The sequence below is a fragment of the Panicum virgatum genome, chromosome 9K, assembly GCF_016808335.1.
Source record: "Panicum virgatum strain AP13 chromosome 9K, P.virgatum_v5, whole genome shotgun sequence".
NCBI lineage: Eukaryota > Viridiplantae > Streptophyta > Magnoliopsida > Poales > Poaceae > Panicum > Panicum virgatum.
This window is the reverse complement of record NC_053144.1, coordinates 59627820-59648249: the sequence shown is the minus strand read 5'-3', so window position 1 is coordinate 59648249 and position 20430 is coordinate 59627820. Positions and strand designations below refer to the sequence as shown.

Below are 20430 nucleotides of genomic sequence, written 5' to 3'. Positions count from 1 at the left end.
GAGCTCCTTGCAGCACTTCCTGCGTGGAGCGGTCAGACCGGTCGCCGTGCAGAACGGCGACGATCTTACGAACGCTCGCCCGGGAGGGACCCCGTCGGGGCAAGCGCGTGTAGGGTTGCCCTAGACTCGGCAAGCCAGCTAGGGCGTCCTCAAACGCCATGGAGACGAGAGAAGAACAGCATGTCGAGGTTGGAAAAGTAGGGTAAAGATAAAAAAGATAAAAGATGTGTTTTTGATAGATTCGATTGGGTTCTTCCTTCAATCGACCGTGACCCTTTATATTTATAGGGTGGGGAAGACTTACCCCGCAAGAAATCCTGTTTACAGATCTAAATCTATTAAGAACTCTAATTGTACTCGGACTCCTAGACGGGTCAAACCGGTCTGACCGTCTACAAACGTCTAGACCGGTCAGACCGCCTAGACACACCGGTCAAACCGGTCTGTTCAGGTTACTGCCAATTTTGGTCGTTAACACACTTACAATTTGGATATAACTTCATCTGCTTTGTTCGAAGGAAATTCAATTTATTTATGATGATGCAACAAAGCAAGGACATGAGTTCGGGAACGCTAATGCTAATGTCATAATTGAGAATCCTTGTCACATGATGTTCAGACAATGCAATGCATTTTATTTATTTATTTGCAATTACACAGTACAACTCAGACGTTTACAAAGCACGCACACTCATCCTATGAACGCATGTATACAAACTCTACCCTTACGAGCATCTTCGAAGTTTGAGCCAGCAAATCCTCGAGATTGGTGAAGCCACCACAGGTGTCTCGCTGTCGACGGGAACATCAACAACGTCACCTATCACTGAAAACATAACACCGTTAAATCCTATAACATTCGCTCCTATGGGAAGTCAAACTCAGGATTTGAGGTGCTACAGCTCAAACATAAAAGTTGATTTTACAGAAAATCCTTATTTTTACAGAAAGTCCTTATGAAATAGTTTGATACAGGCCTTAATGTTCATCAGAAACTTCGGTGATCTTTCCCAATCAATTGTCCCACGGTCTGGGGTGGGGCAGGTATCTTATCCGGCAGCTTGGATTTCTCCTGGTGAGCCTGCGAGCAAGAAGAAGAAAAACACAAAGACAACTTCATTTGAGCATTTGGTAAATTTACATTTGGATAAAGTAACGCTCATTTCTTGACCATGAATTAGAAAACCAGAACGCTAGATCTAGATGCGAGCCTGGGATTACTATTGTTTTCTGTATAAACAGCTTACTTGTAACCAAGGAGGAAATGGTGGAGGAAGACGGAGATCTCCAACTTTCCAAGATCATTTCCAGGGCACAGTCTGGTTCCAAGTCCAAAGGCAAGGAACGTGCCAGGTCTCGGCGAGTTACCCTGAAAATAGTTCAATAAAAACTTCTAGTTCAGGTAACTTATTATCATTAACAAACAAGTTCAGCATTGCAGTTTGATGATTCTTGGATTACTAGTGGGAATGAGCGTCATATGTAAATTGAAATTATATGTACCTTCCATCTTGATGGGTTGAACTTCTTGGGATCAGGATAAACTTCAGGATCCATGTGCACACTTCTGTACCACAGCTGAACCTTCCAACCCTTGGGTATCAAGTAGTCTGTTGTCATATGTAGCTAGTTGAGTTGCTGATTTTATTATTTAGAAGTGTTCACTAGAGGAAGTGAACGTGAGATTTCTTAATTAAATGCACCGTTCACAAAGATGTCTTTTTTCACTTCACGGAACGAAACGAATGAAATGTTGACAAAGCGCAGCGTCTCATCGATAACCTTCAGCATATTTTATGTGTCGAGAAATGTCAAGGCGAATTGCCGCTTAAAGTGTAGGGAGTATTTTGTTGAGCTCGGGACTACTGTACCTGGGAGAGGTACTCCATCTTCCTGAAGTCCCTCAGGCTAACCCCCTTCTGTGTTGGTGGAATGTTCCGAATAATCTCCTCTTGCTCGGCCTGAAATTGTACCACACAACTATCAGTTGAAAAACTCAACAAAAAAATTGTGCATCCATGTATGGATGCATTTCCCTTTCGTTTCTACAAAAAAAAGAATTACAAATAGCTTAACGTGAAAAAAAACATATTTTGCTTACCTTTGCCATTGCAAATATTTCTGGATTTTCCTGCAGGAACACCGTAGCCCACATGGAGATGTGTGCGGAGGACTCATGCCCCGCATTCAGGTACATGATGAGGATGTCAATGATGTTGGCGCCGGCTGCCGGAATGGCTGCGCCGACGGCGATCGACAACGCTCAAGGATCCGCGGTGACCGCGAACGCGACGTCGCACGGGGAAACTCTACCTCACATGCACGCGAGAACGAACTGGATCACACCGAAAATGGCGTCGCCAAACGTTGCGTCGTGCCCGCCTAGAGCGCAGGAACGTTTCATGCGTGGCGTGGCGAGAAGTCCGCTGAGCCGCACTGTGAACGCAGCACGGCCCCGGCTCTGATACCAAAAACAACCAGAAAAGGTCGCAACGTTTGGCGACGCCATTTTCGGTGTGATCCAATTCGTTCTCGCGTGCGTGTGAGGTAGAGTTTCCCTGTGCGACGTCGCGTTCGCGGTCACCGCGGATCCTTGAGCGTTGTCGATCGCCGTCGGCGCAGCCATTCCGGCAGCCGGCGCCAACAACTGGCATCAGAGCATGGTTCATGTTCTACAGCGGCTCGGTGAGCCCACCTCGCGAGCCCTCGCGGTAGAAGCACGTGACCTCACGCGGAAGACCGGCGGCGGCGACCTCGGAAGAGATGACCGGCGAAGACTCATCGTCGAGCTCCATGGTGGGCGGCTCGTCAAGCACCATGGCGGGCGGCGCTCGTGAGAGTTCTCTCATGTGGCCGATGCTAACATGATCGAATTACTACGAATGGGTAATGTTGATGCAGTGCAATTTCGAAGCAATGGAGATTTGGGAAGCCATTGAGCCAGGAGGTGCCGGCGTCAAGCGCTCCCAAGATCGCCAAGCCATGGGGGCGCTCCTGCGTTCTATGCCCAAGGAGATGTGGGCGACGCTGGGGTCCAAGAAGACGGTGAAAGAGGCATGGGAGGGCGTGAAGAGCATGAGGCAAGGTGCAGATCGGGTCAAGGAGGCCCACGCACAGCACCTGCTGCAGGAGTTCGAGAACTTCGCCTGCAAGGATGGCGAGCTGGTGGATGATTTCGCGATGTGGATCAACACGCTCGCGGCGGAGCTTCGGGTGCTCGGTGAAACCATGCCCGAGAACAAGGTTGTGAAGAAGCTGCTGAGAACACTCCCAAAGCGTTTCAGCCAGATCGGGGTTTCGATCGAGACATTGCTGGATGTCAACACCATGACGATCGAAGATCTGGTGGGGCATTTGAAGGCCGCTGAGGATCGGCTCGACGTCGACTCCGTCACGGAGCGAGCCGGTCGTCTTCTATTGTTTGAGGAAGAGTGGCTGTCCAAGTATCGCCATCGCCTGACTCCTAACGGGTCGTCATCCGGCGGCGGCGAGAAGAAGCATGGTGGTTCAGGCAAGCAAAAGGGCAGTGCGCGCGGCGACAAGAAAGAGCCCGTGGTGAAGTTCACGTCAGAAGGTACTCCTAGGCGCAAGGGTCGGTGCAGGAACTGTGGCATCTATGGCCACTGGAAGGAGGACTGCAAGAGGCCTAAGAAGGAGCGCAAGGAGGAAGCACACCATGTGCAGACGGAGCAAGAACAGCCGCCATTGCTGCTGGCCACCGTGAACGCCGTGGGCATTCAGAAAGGGGCAGTTGGAGCTGTGGTGTGCGCGACAGGGCAAGTCGTGCACCTAAACGAGGAGAAGGTGTACCCCGCTGATTGTGATGCAGATGGTGATGTTTGGGTCCTTGACACAGGGGCTAGCAATCACATGATGGGGCGACGTGAAGCACTGGTGTCTCTGGACATGTCGGTCCGCGGCACGGTGCGTTTCGGCGACGGCTCTCTCGTCGAGATCGAAAGCATTGGATCGGTGATGCTCCAAACAAGAAAACATGGGCACAAGGTACTGACTGAAGTCTACTTCATTCCCAAACTTAAGAGCAATATTGTCAGTCTAGGCCAATTGGAAGAGGGAGGCTGTAAGGTTGTGCTTGAAAATGGTTTCTGTAACGTGTTCGACGCCGAGCGTTCCCTGCTGGCAAGAGCACCGAGAGTTAGGAACCGTCTGTACCTATTGAAAGTGCATCCGGCAGCTCCTGTCTGTTTGATGGCTAAATCAGATGACAAGGCGTGGCTCTGGCATGGCCGATATGGCCATCTGAATTTCCGGGCGCTCCGAGAGCTCGGCACGAAGGGAATGGTGGAAGGTCTGCCCGTACTAGATCGAGTGGAACAATTCTGCGATGGCTGTGCACTTGGCAAATAGCATCGGCATCCGTTTCCACAGGTAGCAAATTATCGAGCCAACAGTCCTTTGGATCTGCTCCATGCTGATCTGTGTGGTCAGATAAAGCCGAAGACTCTGGGGGGTAAGAGCTACTTTCTGCTCATTGTTGATGATCATACTCGGTACATGTGGATAGATCTTCTGACGAGCAAGGATGAAGCATTTGAATGCTTCAAGCGAGTTAAGGCGCTGGCAGAAACGGAGAGTGGTGGCAGGCTCAAGGCTTTTCGCAGTGACCGTGGAGGAGAGTTCAACTCTATTGAGTTCAAGGAGTACTGCGATGAGCATGGCGTCAAGCACTTTACCACCACGACGTACACACCGCAGCAAAATGGAGTGGTGGAGCACTGAAATCGTACTGTCGTCGAGATGGCAAGATGTCTGCTTAAAAACAAGAATGTACCGGGAGAGTTCTGGGGAGAAGCAGTGACAACAGCAGTATATCTGTTGAACCGTGCCCCAACAAAGAGTCTTCAAGGGACGACACCCTGTGAGGCATGGTACAACAAGAAACCGAGGGTGCACCATCTCAGAACCTTTGGTTGTGTTGTTCACGTGAAGCAAGTAGGGCCAGGCATCTCCAAGTTGTCAGACAGATCAACACCAATAGTGTTTATCGGCTATGAGAAAGGAACAAAGGGTTATCGGGTGTATGATCCATTAGCCAAGAAACTTTACATATCTAGAGATGTCATATTTGAGGAGGCCAGGGCTTGGGACTGGAAAGAAAAAGCTCGGCATAATCCTGTGGCATCAGTGTTTGATGTGGAGTTCTACACTGTTGCCGGACCAGGAACAGTAATTGGAAATGAAGCAGCACAGCCTGCAGATCAAGATCAGGGTTCACTTGCCCAAGGCCAGTGGTCAGTCAACACTGGCTCAGATGCTGGATCAAATCTAGCAACACCTCCAGTGAGTCCTCCAGCACAGGCAGTAAAATATGCAACACCACCAACTGGAGATGCAGTGAATTCAGAAGGGGTGCCAATGAAATTCATAACACTGTCAAACATCTATGACCCCACTGATGAAGTTCAGAACTTTGAGTATAGTGGGTTGTGTTTTCTAGCTGTAGAGGAGCCCAGGAGTGTGGATGAAGCACTGAGTGAGAAGTGTTGGAGAGAAGCCATGGATGATGAAATGAATTCAATTCAGAGCAATAAGACTTGGGAGCTGTCTGCATTACCTGCTGGACACAGGGCAATTAGGCTTAAGTGGGTTTTCAAAGTGAAGAAAGATCCAGAAGGCAACATCATCAAGCACAAAGCTCGGTTGGTTGCAAAAGGGTATGCTCAGCGTGAGGGGGTGGACTTTGATGAGGTCTTTGCCCCAGTGGCAAGAATGGAAACTGTGAGGTTGTTATTGGCTCTAGCTGCACAGAAAGGGTGGCAAGTGCACCACATGGATGTTAAATCGGCTTTTCTGAATGGTGACTTGAGTGAGGAGGTTTATGTTCAACAGCCTCCTGGATTTGTTGTCGAGAATGGCAGTGGAAAGGTGCTCAAACTGAAGAAAGCTCTCTATGGGCTGCGTCAGGCTCCCAGGGCATGGAATGAAAGGTTGGACAAGGAGTTGCTGAAACTTGGCGTTGCAAAAAACCCACAGGAGCATGCTGTGTATAGAAGATTTGATAAAACAAGCTTGCTTTTGGTGGGTGTTTATGTTGACGATCTTATAATCACTGGGTCAAGTAGAGCAATCATTGATGCATTCAAGAAGGAGATGATGGGCAGTTTCAGCATGAGTGACCTAGGACTGTTGAGTTACTACTTGGGTATTCAGGTTGAGCAGAAAGATGGAATGACTATATTATGTCAGAGCTCTTACACTTTGAAGATTTTGGAGCAGGCAGGAATGAAAGGCTGTAACCCCTGCAGTGTTCCAATGGAGAACAGACTGAAATTGAGCAAGAAAGATGAGTCATCCCCAGTTGATAAAACAAAGTTCAGAAGCATCATAGGAAGCCTGAGATACCTGGTGAATACAAGGACAGATATTGCCTTTGCTATTGGGATAGTGAGCAGATTCGTGGAAGATCCGAGAGCAACACACTGGGCAGCAGTCAAGCAAATTCTCATATATCTGGCAGGGACAGTGAACTATGGCTGTGTTTACAAGGGGCCGAGTGTTGGTGATCCTGAGTTGGTTGGATTCAGTGATAGTGACTTGGCTGGCGATGTTGATGACAGAAAAAGCACAAGTGGTTCAGTGTTTCTGTTGGGATCAAATCTGGTGACTTGGGTGTCATAGAAGCAAAGAGTAGTGGCACTCTCATCTTGTGAGGCTGAATACATTGCCAGTACAAATGCAGCTTGTCAAGGGATATGGCTCAGTCGGCTTCTTGGTGAATTGCTGGGAGTCCAAGCACCAAAGGTGAGGCTGATGGTTGACAACAAATCGGCAATTGCTTTAAGCAAGAATCCAGTTCATCATGACAAAAGCAAACTTATCGACACTAAGTATCATTTCGTTCGAGACTGTGTTGATAGAGGGGAGGTCGACATTGATCATGTGGGCACTGCTGAACAGCTAGCAGACATCCTGACCAAGGCGCATGGGCGTGTCAGGTTTGTGGAGCTTCGCCAGCAGCTGGGAGTCGTCGAAGTGCAGCGAGATTAGGGGGTGAAATGTTGAGTTTAATCTCGTGCATTGTAATCATGTAGATGCATGTTAGGATCGTGTTTCATTTTCCTTAGCTGCATGTTTTGACTCGGTGTACAAGGCCAGAACCGTGCTGCGTTCCCGGTGCGGCTCAGCGGACTTCTCGCCACGCCACGCATGAAACGTTCATGTGCTCTAGGCGGGGCACGACGCAGCGTGAGCAGGCGTGGCGGGGTTCTCGGATCTTCGATCGTGGGCACTGATGAATAAAAGGGAGAAAACAACCAGAAAAGGTCGCAACGTTTGGCGACACCATTTTCGGTGTGATCCAGTTCATTCTCGCGTGCGTGTGAGGTAGAGTTTCCCCGTGCGACGTCGCTTCGCGGTCACCGCGGATCCTTGAGCGTTGTTGATCGCCGTCGGCGCAGCCATTCCGGCAGCCGGCGCCAACAAATGATCTCCTCATCGTCCAGCCTCTTCCCATGCTCATCCTCGGCCTCGTTCAGACGATCCATCATGTCCAAGTTCGACTTGGGGAGACCCTTCGTCATCGCCACCCTCCTGTTGTTCAGGACACCCTGCAGCACAGATACGAGCTTATTGCGAGCCTGAAATATTCGGCGCTTCTGTTAGCTCCGCGCGTCAATGTCCATCGATGTTGCTAGCAAAGATCGGGCATTAGCGACCTTGAAAGCCTTGTGGAAGGCGAAGCCTGGAAGGTTAATGGCCATGGCTCTAATCCCGTAGTTGAGGTCGGTGTAGCTCCTCTCCAGCGCCCGCATGGTGGCGTCATCGGCCGCGGTCAGGAATATCTGCACGATGACTTTGAACGTCACCCGCCGCAGCTCCGTCAGGAACTCGATGTCGCCAGCCTGCGACCACCGGCGCAGCGACTCCGTCACGGTGCGGTCGATGAAGCCCAGGTATGTGCTGAGCGCGTCAAAGCCGTTGATGGGAGCGGCCGTGAGCTTCCTCAGCCTCTGGTGCTCCTCTTGAGGTAAGGTGAGGAAGGACTTCCTACCGATGAGCTCGACGGAGGCCTTGGGCCACCCTTCGGTGAAGCTGTCGTCGTCCATGAGCACCCACTTGCACGCGTCCGGGGTGGCCACCAGGATCGTCGGACAGCTGAACATGAAGGCCCTGTACATGCCAACGTGCCCGAACCTGCAGCATGGCGAACACCACACAAATGCAATCGATGGTGTCTCATCAGGGAGGTCAGACACTTATGGATAATGCCACATGCAGCGACGGCCAGCCAATATTCATGCAGGAGACGAGGAAGGACAAGGTAGGGTTCACCGTTGGATGAAGGAGTCAGGGTTGCCGGACTTGAAGGCCCGGAGGAACGCCCACATGGCGCCGACGACGGGCCACCCCATGTCCCCCGGGGGAAGCCGTGCCCGCCTTGCGGCGCGCCGGCGCCGAGGCAGGCCTCCCTAGCCCACCAGTGGGCCCTGCATACGACGGCGTCGATGGCGACGACCAGCACGGTGACAACCGCTTCCCACAGGCCCGGGCCTGCCATGCCCTCAAGGCCGGAAGGCAGAAGAGCACAAGGACGAGGAACACTGTCGGTGGCTGGTTACTGGTGAGAGTGGTGCTGCGGTGAGTGGTTGACAAAATGGGAATTTTTTTATTTTTAACCTTTTTTAATAATATTTTAATTTCAACCCGTATTGGTTTTTATTTGCAGGAAGTAGCCCGTTTGGTCGCGCCACTTGCCCTGGCACGACAGATAGCCTCTGTCGCGCCAGTGCATGTGGCGTGACAGGGAGGTCCACGTCATCGCCGACGCGGCGCAGCGCTGGCTCGGGCCGCCAGCGTGGCCACCCTGTCGCACCACATGCATTGGCGCGACAATCTTGTCGCGCCATGCGGGCTGGCGCGACAAGGCCAATGTTCTGGGCCCGCGCCGGCCCCTTCTCCCCCACCCTCCCTTTCTTTCCCTCCTCCTCCCCGACCAGAACTGCAGCCAGGGCGACGCCGCCGCCCGCCGCCGCCCAAGACCCCCCCCCCCAAATCGGATTTTTTGAGAGGAAAAAGTGCGGGGAATCGTTCCCCATCCTTGTCCGAAGGTATTGCCCCTAATATCTCATCGTTTAACGTGCATTAGTAGTTATTGGTGGTTTTTTTGATTAGGGTTAGGTTCTTGATATGAGAAATGGTGGTGTTGTTGATAGTTTTATCATGATTAGGATTTTAGATGATACGTAGATGGTACTCTGCTCTCGATTTGGACGTGAGGTAGTACGTGCATGCATCGATTAATATGATTTCTAGGATTGAGTGGTGGGGATGTTAATATGAGTTACATGTAATTTTATTCCATAGTTTTAGGAATGTACATATTATATTTTGAGCGCTGGTATATTGTGCTTAATTAGTATATACTTTGTTTCCATAAATATTTTCTTTTTGTTTACATAAGTATTTTGTTTATTTCACATGGCAATTGAATTTATGTATCTGCAGTGCACATGGCAATGAGCGATGCCCGGTACAAGCTGCTTGGTGGTGGACAGTACCCATCCGAGTGTGATGAGGATGCCCCAGTCCCTCCTGCCCTTCCAGTTCCATTCTGTCGTTGTGAACCGGGCAATCAGCTGGCAGAGGTGAAGCAATCGAGGCATCCCAAGACGGCCGGTAGAGCATTCTACATATGCAAGTGGAATGATTCATTGATTCCTTGCCACTGCTTTTTCTTTCAGTGGATCGATGGTCCGGATAAGTTCGATCCTAGAATTCGGCTGTTCCCTTATTATCGGTCAGAGTCGTGGGCGTACAATGAGTTTAGACGATGGGTCCCTCCCCCACCAAATCCACCACCTATGACAGAGGAAGAGAAGCAAGAAGCTGCTATATATCGTGTGAACAATCCTCCCAAATGTCATTGCGGTGTTCGTGCCAAACTTCAATGGCCTAATATTGGTGTCCCTCCAAAGTTTACTCCCTTTTTTAGATACTCGCTAAAGACTAGAGTAAGTGTCATGTACCGTAGCATTGATTCTTTAATTTTGCTGTAATTATGTGGCTAATGTTATTTGTCATGCAGGATGGATGGCCAGTATGTGACTTCAATGAGTATATTTATGGTCCTAGATCTCATTAGCCGACAGAAGAGGAAGTGCGAGAATTTGAGAGTGGGAAGAAGCCATGGCCATGTACAACTACTCCTAGTCTTCGATGCAAGTGTGGTATTCTGCCCACAAAAGGCATAGTTCCTTCTGAGCTTGGCTACGGATATTACTGTGGCAATAGCTACGAAGAGTATTAGGTTCGTATATTAACCACAAAGTTGAAACTCCTTATGATTCTGTCATTGTGCTAGTATTTGGTATATTAACATTTCTGAATGTTTGGCTCTCAATAATTTTTTAGGAGGGAAGGACATGTGATTGGGAGTGGTTCGAAGGCCGGTATGAGCTAATGTTGCAATTGGGCAGAACAAAAGAGCCTTGGAAATCTCGAGACACTTTAAATAGAAAACTGAAAATAAGGAAGGATTACCAAGTTACTTTGCCCCTTGAGTCATTTCTGTCAGGGCCTGTACTCCAAGACCTACGGCGTGAGTATGGAAAGAAGGCAGCAGAAAAGGCAACTCTTGAGGATTGCATTGTTTATTGGAGGAGGAACCGAAGCAAGTACCCACGGCCCCTCACAGATAGGGAGGTTTTGGCAAATTATGAGAAGAAGAAGGAGGAGGAGGAGATGGAGAGGCAGAGGTTAAGGGAGGAAAGAGCAAAGAAAGGTTTTACTGTTGATCCGGAAGCTAAATACCCAAAGGGTTCATAGGAAGAATATTTTCAGAAATTGGAGGCTAACAAGAGGATGGGAGAAATGGAAAAGATGGAGGATTTAGCTCAGGAGGATCAAATGGAGGCAATGCAGGCCTGTGACACCTCTGGTGTCAGTTTAACCAAAGCCAGGCAATTAACATAACTTCACACACAAATGAGCTAAGAAAACTTAAATAAGAATCCTATATCTAGTTTTTGCAAACTTGTGTGTAAATGTATGAGTGCAATGTGCTTGAAAAACAATATTTGGTATACTTTTAAACTTAACTTGACATGTGTGGTAATAAGGTAATAAAATACACATTTCATAATGATCTATAAACTTTCTCTGCAAATCAAATTCAAACTGGAAAACCATCACATGAAATGATTAATGGAACCATTCTTTGATTTGTGAAGATCTACTAGTTCAAACAAAATAATAAAATGAGGCCACAAATATTCAACGCACAAGTATTTTGAAATCTTGAAATTTCTTTAAGGAAGAGAAGAAATAAAACATACTTACTTCGGAGGTCTAGTAAGAAAATATTTAGTTCTTCCTTAAATGACAAATTGGAGTTGTGAACAAACTGAAATTTTGAACAAGGGACCATAAACATTCCTTTGGCTCATGATAACAAAGATTTATACAAAACACTAATGCATCCTTGTATAAGAGTATGTGTGGATATAAAACTTGTTCCTTTAATATTCTTGAACTTTCATGCTCAACTGGTCATAAAAATGTAGAACAAAGACACACTCATATTTTTGTGACACATAGTTTAATTTAAAAGACTTTTTGGCAAATTCAAGATTTAAACAAATCAAATAAATAGGAGTTCTATTTCTAGTGTTAAGGAAGTTAAAATAACTTCAAAACAATGCAAGGAAGCCTATGAAAATGAATAGGCATATTCACCATGTCATGATAAACAAAAACCTAGTTGAAGCCTAGGAGTAAAAGTGCCAAAATTCACATGAAATGATAAGTACTTTAAATGGCAGTTGTTGAAATAATTAAATAACTCTTAAACCGTTGCTCGAATGAAAAAGTACATAACATGAAAGTTGTAGATCTCGAAAAACTGAGCAAAAGTGGTATTCAACACTTTTTCATTTAAGGTCAAGAAGAGGGAGAAAATTTGAAATTACAGAACTGATTTTGGAACTTTGGTTTATTTACGAAACTGCCACCGCCAGCACACCTCTCTCCTCTCACGCCGTCCGTACTCCGGCGACGGCAAACCGCCCCGGGAACGGCCGTAAGGGCCTGCGCGCCCCTGGTTTGGCTCGGAACCGCGTCGTCCTGGCTCGTCCTCCGCTTGCCACGCTCCCATGGTGACCTGGACGGCCGCCACGACGCCCGCCATGCGCCACGCCGCCCAAACGACGTCGCCGCTCGCCGTCGCCTACCTCCGCCCCTGCCCGGCCGAATCAACCTCCCCCGGATGGCGCACTGCACTCCCAGGAGCTCCCTCCCTCTCCTTCACCGCCTATAAAACGACCCCGAGCCCCCTCGCGCGCCCAGACCCCATCCACCGCGGCCATTGGCGCCGGCGAGCTCGAGCTCGCTGTGGAGCCGCCTCCACCGCCCCGCATTGCCTCCTCCGACCCCGTCCTCGCGCTCCTCGTTGACTGGTGGTGCTCAAGGACCCAAGAACCGCCACCCTGAGCCACCAGAACCCCCTCGCCGGCGGCCACCGAACACGAGTTCCGCCCCTCTCCATGGAACCGTCTCCTCCGTCCACCTCCCGGCGAGCCAAGACCACCATTAGGTGCGGCGTGAACCCCTCTCCCTTTTCCCCCTGTTTCCCCTCGCCGCCGGCCATCCCCATCGCCGGGAAACGCCGCTTCCGTTCCCTGCTCTGTTCTGAAGTTCCGCCAGGGACCTCATTTGAGAAGAACCAAAACTTCCAAGGACTAATCTGCAAAATGTGCTTAAACATAAAACAGCAAACTTAAAAAATGCCTAGAAAATCGTATAAAAATCAGAAAAATACAAACTAAAATGTTTTGGAATCCTTGAAACAAGAACTACAACTTTTGTTACAGTCACACGTTCATATTTTGCTTTTATTTTAATCTAAGAAAAAGACTAGTTTAAATGGCACATAAATGTTCTAGGAGTTTAGTTCAGAAACTATGCTTTATTTTTGTATATGTTGAACGTAGTACTGTTATAAGAACCTGGTAAAAATATGAGCTCTGTTTGAAATCTTTTGCTTGCTCAAATGATCAAGATTCCTAAATCTATTAGTATTGCTCATGTATTAATTTTGGTAGAACTGTTAGTGATCTGTGTATGAAACTTTTTCTGTGTATGAATGTTACTAAATCATTACTGTTGTGAAAGTTTGAGAAATTATTGAACTAATTAACTATATATTTGAGTTAATGCTTGATAAGTAGGCTTTATTTGTGATATATAGTTCCTTTGCTTAGAAAAATCTAGTTTTATTTCTGAAACCTTGTTTTAGTCATGTGAACATGACTGCAAAGTTTGAGCACCATTTACTGAATATTCTTACAGTTATAATCCATGCTTGAGATATCATGTTTAGTTTTGCTATTTTTGTTCTGGAAGAAATATGTTATATCTGGTATTCATATTTGGATATGTTACTAGTTTGAATGAGTTCTAGCTATGGTAAAAGTTTCACATGCATTACTAGTCATATTAAAATCCAAATGATTATGCATGTTCATATATAGTTTAATGCATGAGTAATTCATATTCCAGAAATAATGCCTGAAAATTTTACTGAAGCATGTTTAGTTCATGTTTAGGCTCTGGTAAAATTTTGAGAAACATAACCTGTGCAGAACTCCCTGTGGAATTTATTCTTAATGCTAGCATGTTACTTTTGTTAATTTTATAACTCCGTTTTTATGAGTAGATAAAATCTGGAGAAATTTCAGTACTGAGTAGATGCTTTTTTTATGCTCCCATAAAATTTGTAGCACCAGAACCCATGTCAAACTTTCGGTGCAAAAAGGTGAAGCAACTAGAGTAATCTACTTCATGCTTTGTATGGTTAATTACTTTATGGTTAGATGCTGAAAACTATACCATAGATGCTAAAGTACCTGATCTGAGTTACTTTAGTTTTTCATCACTAGCTCATGAGTAAATGGGTTGCTATGAAATAGTGAAAGTCTGCTATGTTCTAATGATAAGAATGAAAAACTAAACACACAGCTCTTTTATGAAGTAAAGTGAATTTAAGAACTACTCTATAAACGATTGCCCAGAAAATAAAGTTAACTAAGACCACCACAACAAACACGTGCTATTCTGGACTACAACTTTATAGTGAAGGAAAGAAATATGTTTATATCATGTTGTAACAATATCATTTCTGCATGCATATAGAAACGGTAAATCTACTCGACGGTGATTACGAATTGGTGTCCGCGAATACTACCACTCCGGAGGTTGTCTCTCTTATTTGTACTGACTTGAATCAAGACCCGAACCAATGTTCGGAAGAGCAAAAGGCTACTTTTGAACAGTGCCCAAGAAGGCAAGCCCCGGTGCATAATCCCATTATTTTACGCATTATATTCATCTTACTATTTGTGTATGTTGTAATAATTTTATTGCGCATTTACGTTTTCTAGGAGTTGATCGAAAACCTTAGGTGCATGATCCCTAGGTACCTATGGTTGTTATCCGGATCTTTTTCTCGACTAGTTGCCCCGCTAACTAGGTACGGTAGAAGTCGAGGGGTTTCCTGCCTCTCGCGAGCATATAGGAATTTTACTGACTTTAATTCCTGCTGAAATATAAGGACAACGGGCGGGGTTGTGTAGTTGTGATACCCCGCTGGTGTAGGCAAAATGGCTAAGGTCGCGGTGTGTGGCTCATTTCGTTAAGCGTTTGAAAGTACTAGCCACATGCCGAGAAATATGGTAATCGGTAAGCTGAAGTACCTGATTGGACCAGCGAGTGGAACGATCTCGCACCCTCTTGGTAGAAGTAGGTTTTATTTTTTTTGTCCGGACGTACGGGTGCAGAGACGTCGGGCTCTGTAGTCGGGGAGGGTGTTCAGGATCCACGGACTGGAAAGAAAGGGGAAATGTTGTGTGGGTGACTTGGTTCCCATACGTGTGGTCTAGGTTCCCCTGACCAGGTTGAAATCCGATTCAGAATCGTCCGCCTCTCACGGCATGAGTCTGCTTAATGTTTTCGGTCACACAGAGTAACAAGTGGAACATGATGATGATAATACTGCTGGTTGATTAAATGATTGCTCTACCATGTTTGTGTAGAGTTAGTTGCAAATTAGAATGGTTAATCCAACTAGAAGATGGCTAGATAAAATCTGAAAATAAGGACCAACTCTTAGTGGCATTTTTGGCAAACAAACCCCACAAACCAAAAAGCCTTGCATGTCTAGTTATCGGACTATGTTATATCCGGTGACGGGTCAGTCTTGCTGAGTATTAGTATACTCAGCCTTGCTTGTGGCACTGTTTTTCAGGTACTAACTTCGAAGATCTGTTTGCAAGTCTTGCTTGGCCGTGTACCTTGCCTCCGGGCTGGTCTTTTGAGTGGGATGGTCCTTCAGCTAGTGCTAATCACCCTCCTGCTGAGTGACGCTTTCGTACGGGCTTTATCGATGCGTCATGTTATTTCGCTAGTTACCTTTTAATGCTTCCGCTGAACTATGACACTTGAATAATTTGTGTAGTTTGGAACTCTGTAGTACTTCGCTACTCTGAACATGTTTTGTAATAAATTTACTTTCCGCTGCAAACTCTGAGATGTATGAAGTGTTCTGTGTTGTAATCTCTGGGCTCACCTTCGTGTGAGTGTTGTCTGCTGATCCTGGAATAGCGTGGCTTTAATCGAGGCTTCACTCGAGGAACTACCGGTGCGTGCCGATTTGGGTCAGAGTTGCCTAGCAACAAATATCAGTGCACCCGGGCCCAGTTAGTTTTGGTGGTTCCGCCACAAGGCCTTAGTTGCCGATCTGCCACACAAGGTGCCCAACGTTGAGAAGGATGTGTCATCCGCGAGCACGGAGGTTTTGGGTGTTAGAGCTACTCAAATTGAGGCAATGAAGACACTTGTAGGAGACTTACCTACCCAGGATCACCCGTCTGACAGGAAAGGAAAAGCAGTGGACACACTTGTAGTCCATAACCAAGGGAACAATGCAGTGCATGACAAAGGGAAGAGTGCTTCTAAGCATGACCACGTTCCTGATGATGGAGATGATGACGAGTGGTGGTCAATGAATGCAGTGGAAGTAGATGTCATAGTGTCCCAAATTGAGGTAAGAAAGGGGACATAAATATTTATTTAAAAACCTTGGATGCATATAGTACCTGATTTTGTGTGAGGCAGTCTAGGTCGTCCATGTAACGCATGTACCGGCGCAAAGGATCCCCTCTGACAGCTCCAATGTTCTTCCAGCAAGCAATGGTGGGCCTCGACTCAGGATCATGGTGCGGCCACGCCTGCAAAGGGAGGCATATTAGGGTTAAGAACAACAAATAATGTGCACTAAACTCAAAATTTAATTGTAAGCCAAGAATTACCTCTAGTTCACTACGGTATGGCCGGCCGACTGGAAACCGTTCCCAAATCCAGATTTGCAAGAGGTATGCACAACCTCCTAGGTTCGAGTCATTGCCAGCATGCCTACATGCGTCACAAAGCTGCCGGTAAAGCCAACCTAGTGCTGCCGACCCCCAGCTATACTGAGCGATGTTCTCCCACTGCTGTCCAAGAATTGGAAGGACCATCCGTGAGATGGTGTTTCCAGAACCATCGGGAAACAGGAAGCCCCCTAACAGGTGCCACAACCACATGCGAGCATACCGCTCTACAGCCTCCTGAGGTGCTCCCTGAGGACAATGGTTGAAATTCTGCTTCAACCAAGCCAAGCTAACCCCTGCGGTCTTCCTATCCTTGACTCCCTCGGGTGGTTTTGGAGGTCGAATCCCAATGTGTGCCTCCACCATATCCCTCCGTCCATCAGTCTGAATCATGCCGATCACTGCATTGCCCTCTAAAGGTAGCCCGAGAATCATCGCCACATCTTGCATACTGATGTTGACCTCCCCGCAAGGTAAATGGAATGAATGTGTTTCCGGCCTCCATCGGTCCACAAAAGCAGTCAAAAGAGGTGCATCCATAACTGGGAGCTCCGCACAGACAACACGCGCCAGAGGAAGCATCCCGGCCCGGTGAAGGTACGGCACGTACTGCTCATCCCACCGAAGTGGGGAGTGGGTACGTGGGCGGAGGGGCTGAAGCGCCTGATATCATAACAAACGAGTCGTTACAGGGCAGGAAAAATTTTTATAAATGAAGGTGTGCTCGGTAAAACAAATACAAACCTCACCGCAGTCAACTAGGATGTGTGCTCGGTGGTTGGAGTCATAGAACGTCTCCAGTAGGGGGAACCTGGGGTGCGCCATCCTGCAGTGACAAATCAAAACATGATCAGTTAGAACCAACAGAAAAATGAACCAAAAAAGTATTTACAATGATCATGGTAATTAAAACAATAAATATAGACAATCATTAAATAATATTGCAACAACGATTACTGAGTAATACTGAACTCTATTTAAACTTGTATTGCTAATTATTATTCATACTAAGCACAAACATGTGTGCTATGCCTTTTTCTCTTTCTCGGGGTAGGTTGGGTCGTTCTTTTTTGTTTAGATTTCTTTTTCTTCTTACATTTGCACTGAGAACAAAATCTATGGCACTTGGAGCAACAGTTTTGGCTCTTGTCCTCATCAAAGTCACCGGTTCCGTAGTCTACACTAGCCCGACCTTGCGCCTCATCCATATCACCTTTGAGCCTTTTCTTTCGCCTCCTTCCTTTCTTAGGTTTCAACAGTGACGCATCCGGCACGTACTCTACTCCCTCGTACTCCGGCCATTGAGATGGATCCAGGTAAGGTTCAAAACTAGCCTCCCATATTTTGATTGTGTTCGACCGAGCGTAGTACGGACTCAAGTAAGTGGGGCTTTTGAAACAAAAACCGCGGGCCCTACATGCCGTTATTATGTGCGAGCATGGAAGGTGTAACAATTGTGGAGTCATACAGGTACAGTCTCCAGGTCTGAGGTCCACTTTGTAATGGCGTCCTCCATGACTCTCACCTCCTATATTTGTACCACCTGCTCCTCTAACACCATAAATCATTCTTTCAGGCCCGTAAGGCGCTACAAGTTGGTTCACCGATCTATTCTCGGCATCCCCAAGGTGTTCATGCGCTATTAGTCCCCACTGTTGACCCTTGTCCAACAAACTCCGAGCTTTCCCCCATCTATCGACGAAGTACTCGTTCAACTTTTCGAAAGAGAACTCTACAATGCCAGCAACAGGTCTTGATCGAATACCTTTGAATATATTGTTCACTGACTCAGCGTTGTTTGTGGTTATGATACCGTACCGCCTCCCCTCGTCATCAAAAGCAAGAGCCCATTTGTCCTTGTCCACCATTTCACCTTTCAACCACTCCTTGGCCCTCTCATTCATGTCCTTTTCTAAATCAGCAAGTTTTTCTTCAAAAGCTTTCTCCGTGTGCACTGAACACAACAACTTCAGTTTCCCAATTAGTTCTTTCTTTTTCTGACGCCTCCACATATTTGCTGCAAAGTGTCGCATGCACCACCTATGCACAAGAGGTGGAAATCCATCCATGTGCTCTTTAACACAGTTTAGGAGACCATGGTGCCGGTCAGATATCATACAAACTTGCCTCGAGGGACCCAACACATACAGCCGCACCAGCTTCATAAACCAAGATCAGCTGTCATTGTTTTCTCCTTCGGTCAAAGCAAATGCTAGAGGGACTAGTTGCCTATCAGGGTCCACGGCAACAGCCATCATTAGTGCCCCCTTATATTTACCCGTCAGGAATGTGGCGTCCACGAGAATCACAGGTTGGCAATGCTGGAATGCTTCAGCACATTGGGGAAAATACCAGAACACCCTTTGTAAAACATGCTTGTACACTCCGTTATGAGGGAGCATCATGTTTCCCGTGTACGTGAACCATCTTATGCCTGGATTGAAGAGAGACATGCCCGTCAACACCCTGGGCACCCTGGCATATGACTCTAACCAATCTCCCCACAACAGAGCTATAGCATGTTGCTTTGCACGCCACGCTTTGGAGTACTTCACCCGGTAAGAACTTAAAGAGAAAATAGACTCCATAAAGCGATGGAACTGAGGTGTCGCTGTCCTTCTGAACAATACCAAGGATCCGATGAGCAAGGTAACGTGCGGTGCACTGTGCATGAACTTGCTTCAGCTTCGACGATGCACATGTGTGAGGCTGTTTTACATTGGTGATCTTCCACTGACCGGTGCCACTAACGATACGTGCCCAAACACCCCAAAGGCATCCCTGCTTGCATAGCACATCGTAGCATACCCTCTTGTCTGAATGAACCACATAAAATGGTCGGTGGTGACGCACTGCATAATCAGCCAAGAAAAACTGCAACTCTGGAAGGGAATTGAACTTCATGTCCTTTCGAATCTCCGGACAGTCACTATCAATTACACACTCACTTTCAAAAATAGTTGAGTCACAAATGGCTCTATCGATCCTGCTAAGGTCCTTAGCATTTGATACCGCAGTGACTTCAACGTGGGCTAACTTCAACATGCGCAACTCCTCGGTGGTATAAATAAATCGTTGATCATCATCAATTGCGTTGGCTCCATCGCCGGCATCATTTTCCTGCTCTACTTGGGCCTCTACACCATTACCCTCCCGTTCTTCTACCCCGGTGTCTTCACCATCGTCGTCCTCATCACTACTATCGTATTCACTGTCCTCTGAACCTAAAGAAATATCATCATCATCTGCAGCATCCATGTCATCTTGTGCCTCGAAGCTATCTGGCCCCAAATGATCGGAAGCGACTGCCATATCGTAATCCGAAGCACAAGTGAGATTTGGGACATCTTCTACAAAGGTTGACTCTTGAGTCATATTCTCAATAGGAAATGGAATTTCATCTACTCTCCCAACTGGTTCTTCTAATCTTGTTCTATGGGTTAATTCAACAACCACCTCCAAACAAATCACATTTGCACGAGCTACTATATCCTTGTAATTTCTCCAATGCATCTCAGATTCCAATGTCATCAAAACATAATGTGCTCTAGCTTTACCACAATCAAATCTACCCCTCAGAGATATTTCATCAATTCCACATGAATGTTTGGAAACCACCCGGTCTACCAAATCCTTTAACAATGGAGGACTATCGAACAGTTCGATATCCTCTACCATATTCTCAAACTCTCCATTTTCCTTAACCATACCACCATGAAAAACCCGAACTAATTCGTCCATCTACAACAAAAAAGAAATCGGAGTACCTTCATCACTTATACAAAGAAATCAACTACAAATACAATTCTTCACGGTGCCTAGTATCCATGAGTGAAACCCATATTAACATCCCCACTACTCAATTCTAGAAATCATATTAATCGATGCATGCACGTACTACCTCACGTCCAAATCGAGAGCAGAGTACCATCTACGCATCATCTAAAGCACTAATCATGACAAAACTATCAACTACGACATTATTTTTCAAATCAAGAACCAAACCCTAATCACCAAGAATCGCTAATATCTACAAATGTGCATGGTT

The 20430-nt window shown here is 46.8% G+C and overlaps 1 long non-coding RNA gene and 1 pseudogene across 1 annotated transcript; one reads left to right on the top strand and one right to left on the bottom strand.

Annotated features, from left to right (window-relative positions):
- Positions 1-978: 978 nt before the first annotated feature.
- Positions 979-8518, bottom strand: LOC120652867 (annotated as a pseudogene).
- A 474-nt stretch (positions 8519-8992) lies between these two features.
- LOC120652870 lies at positions 8993-9908 on the top strand. Its single transcript, XR_005666667.1, has 3 exons — positions 8993-9068; positions 9466-9605; positions 9702-9908. It is a non-coding gene; the product is annotated as an uncharacterized LOC120652870 (long non-coding RNA).
- The last annotated feature ends 10522 nt before the right edge of the window (positions 9909-20430 follow it).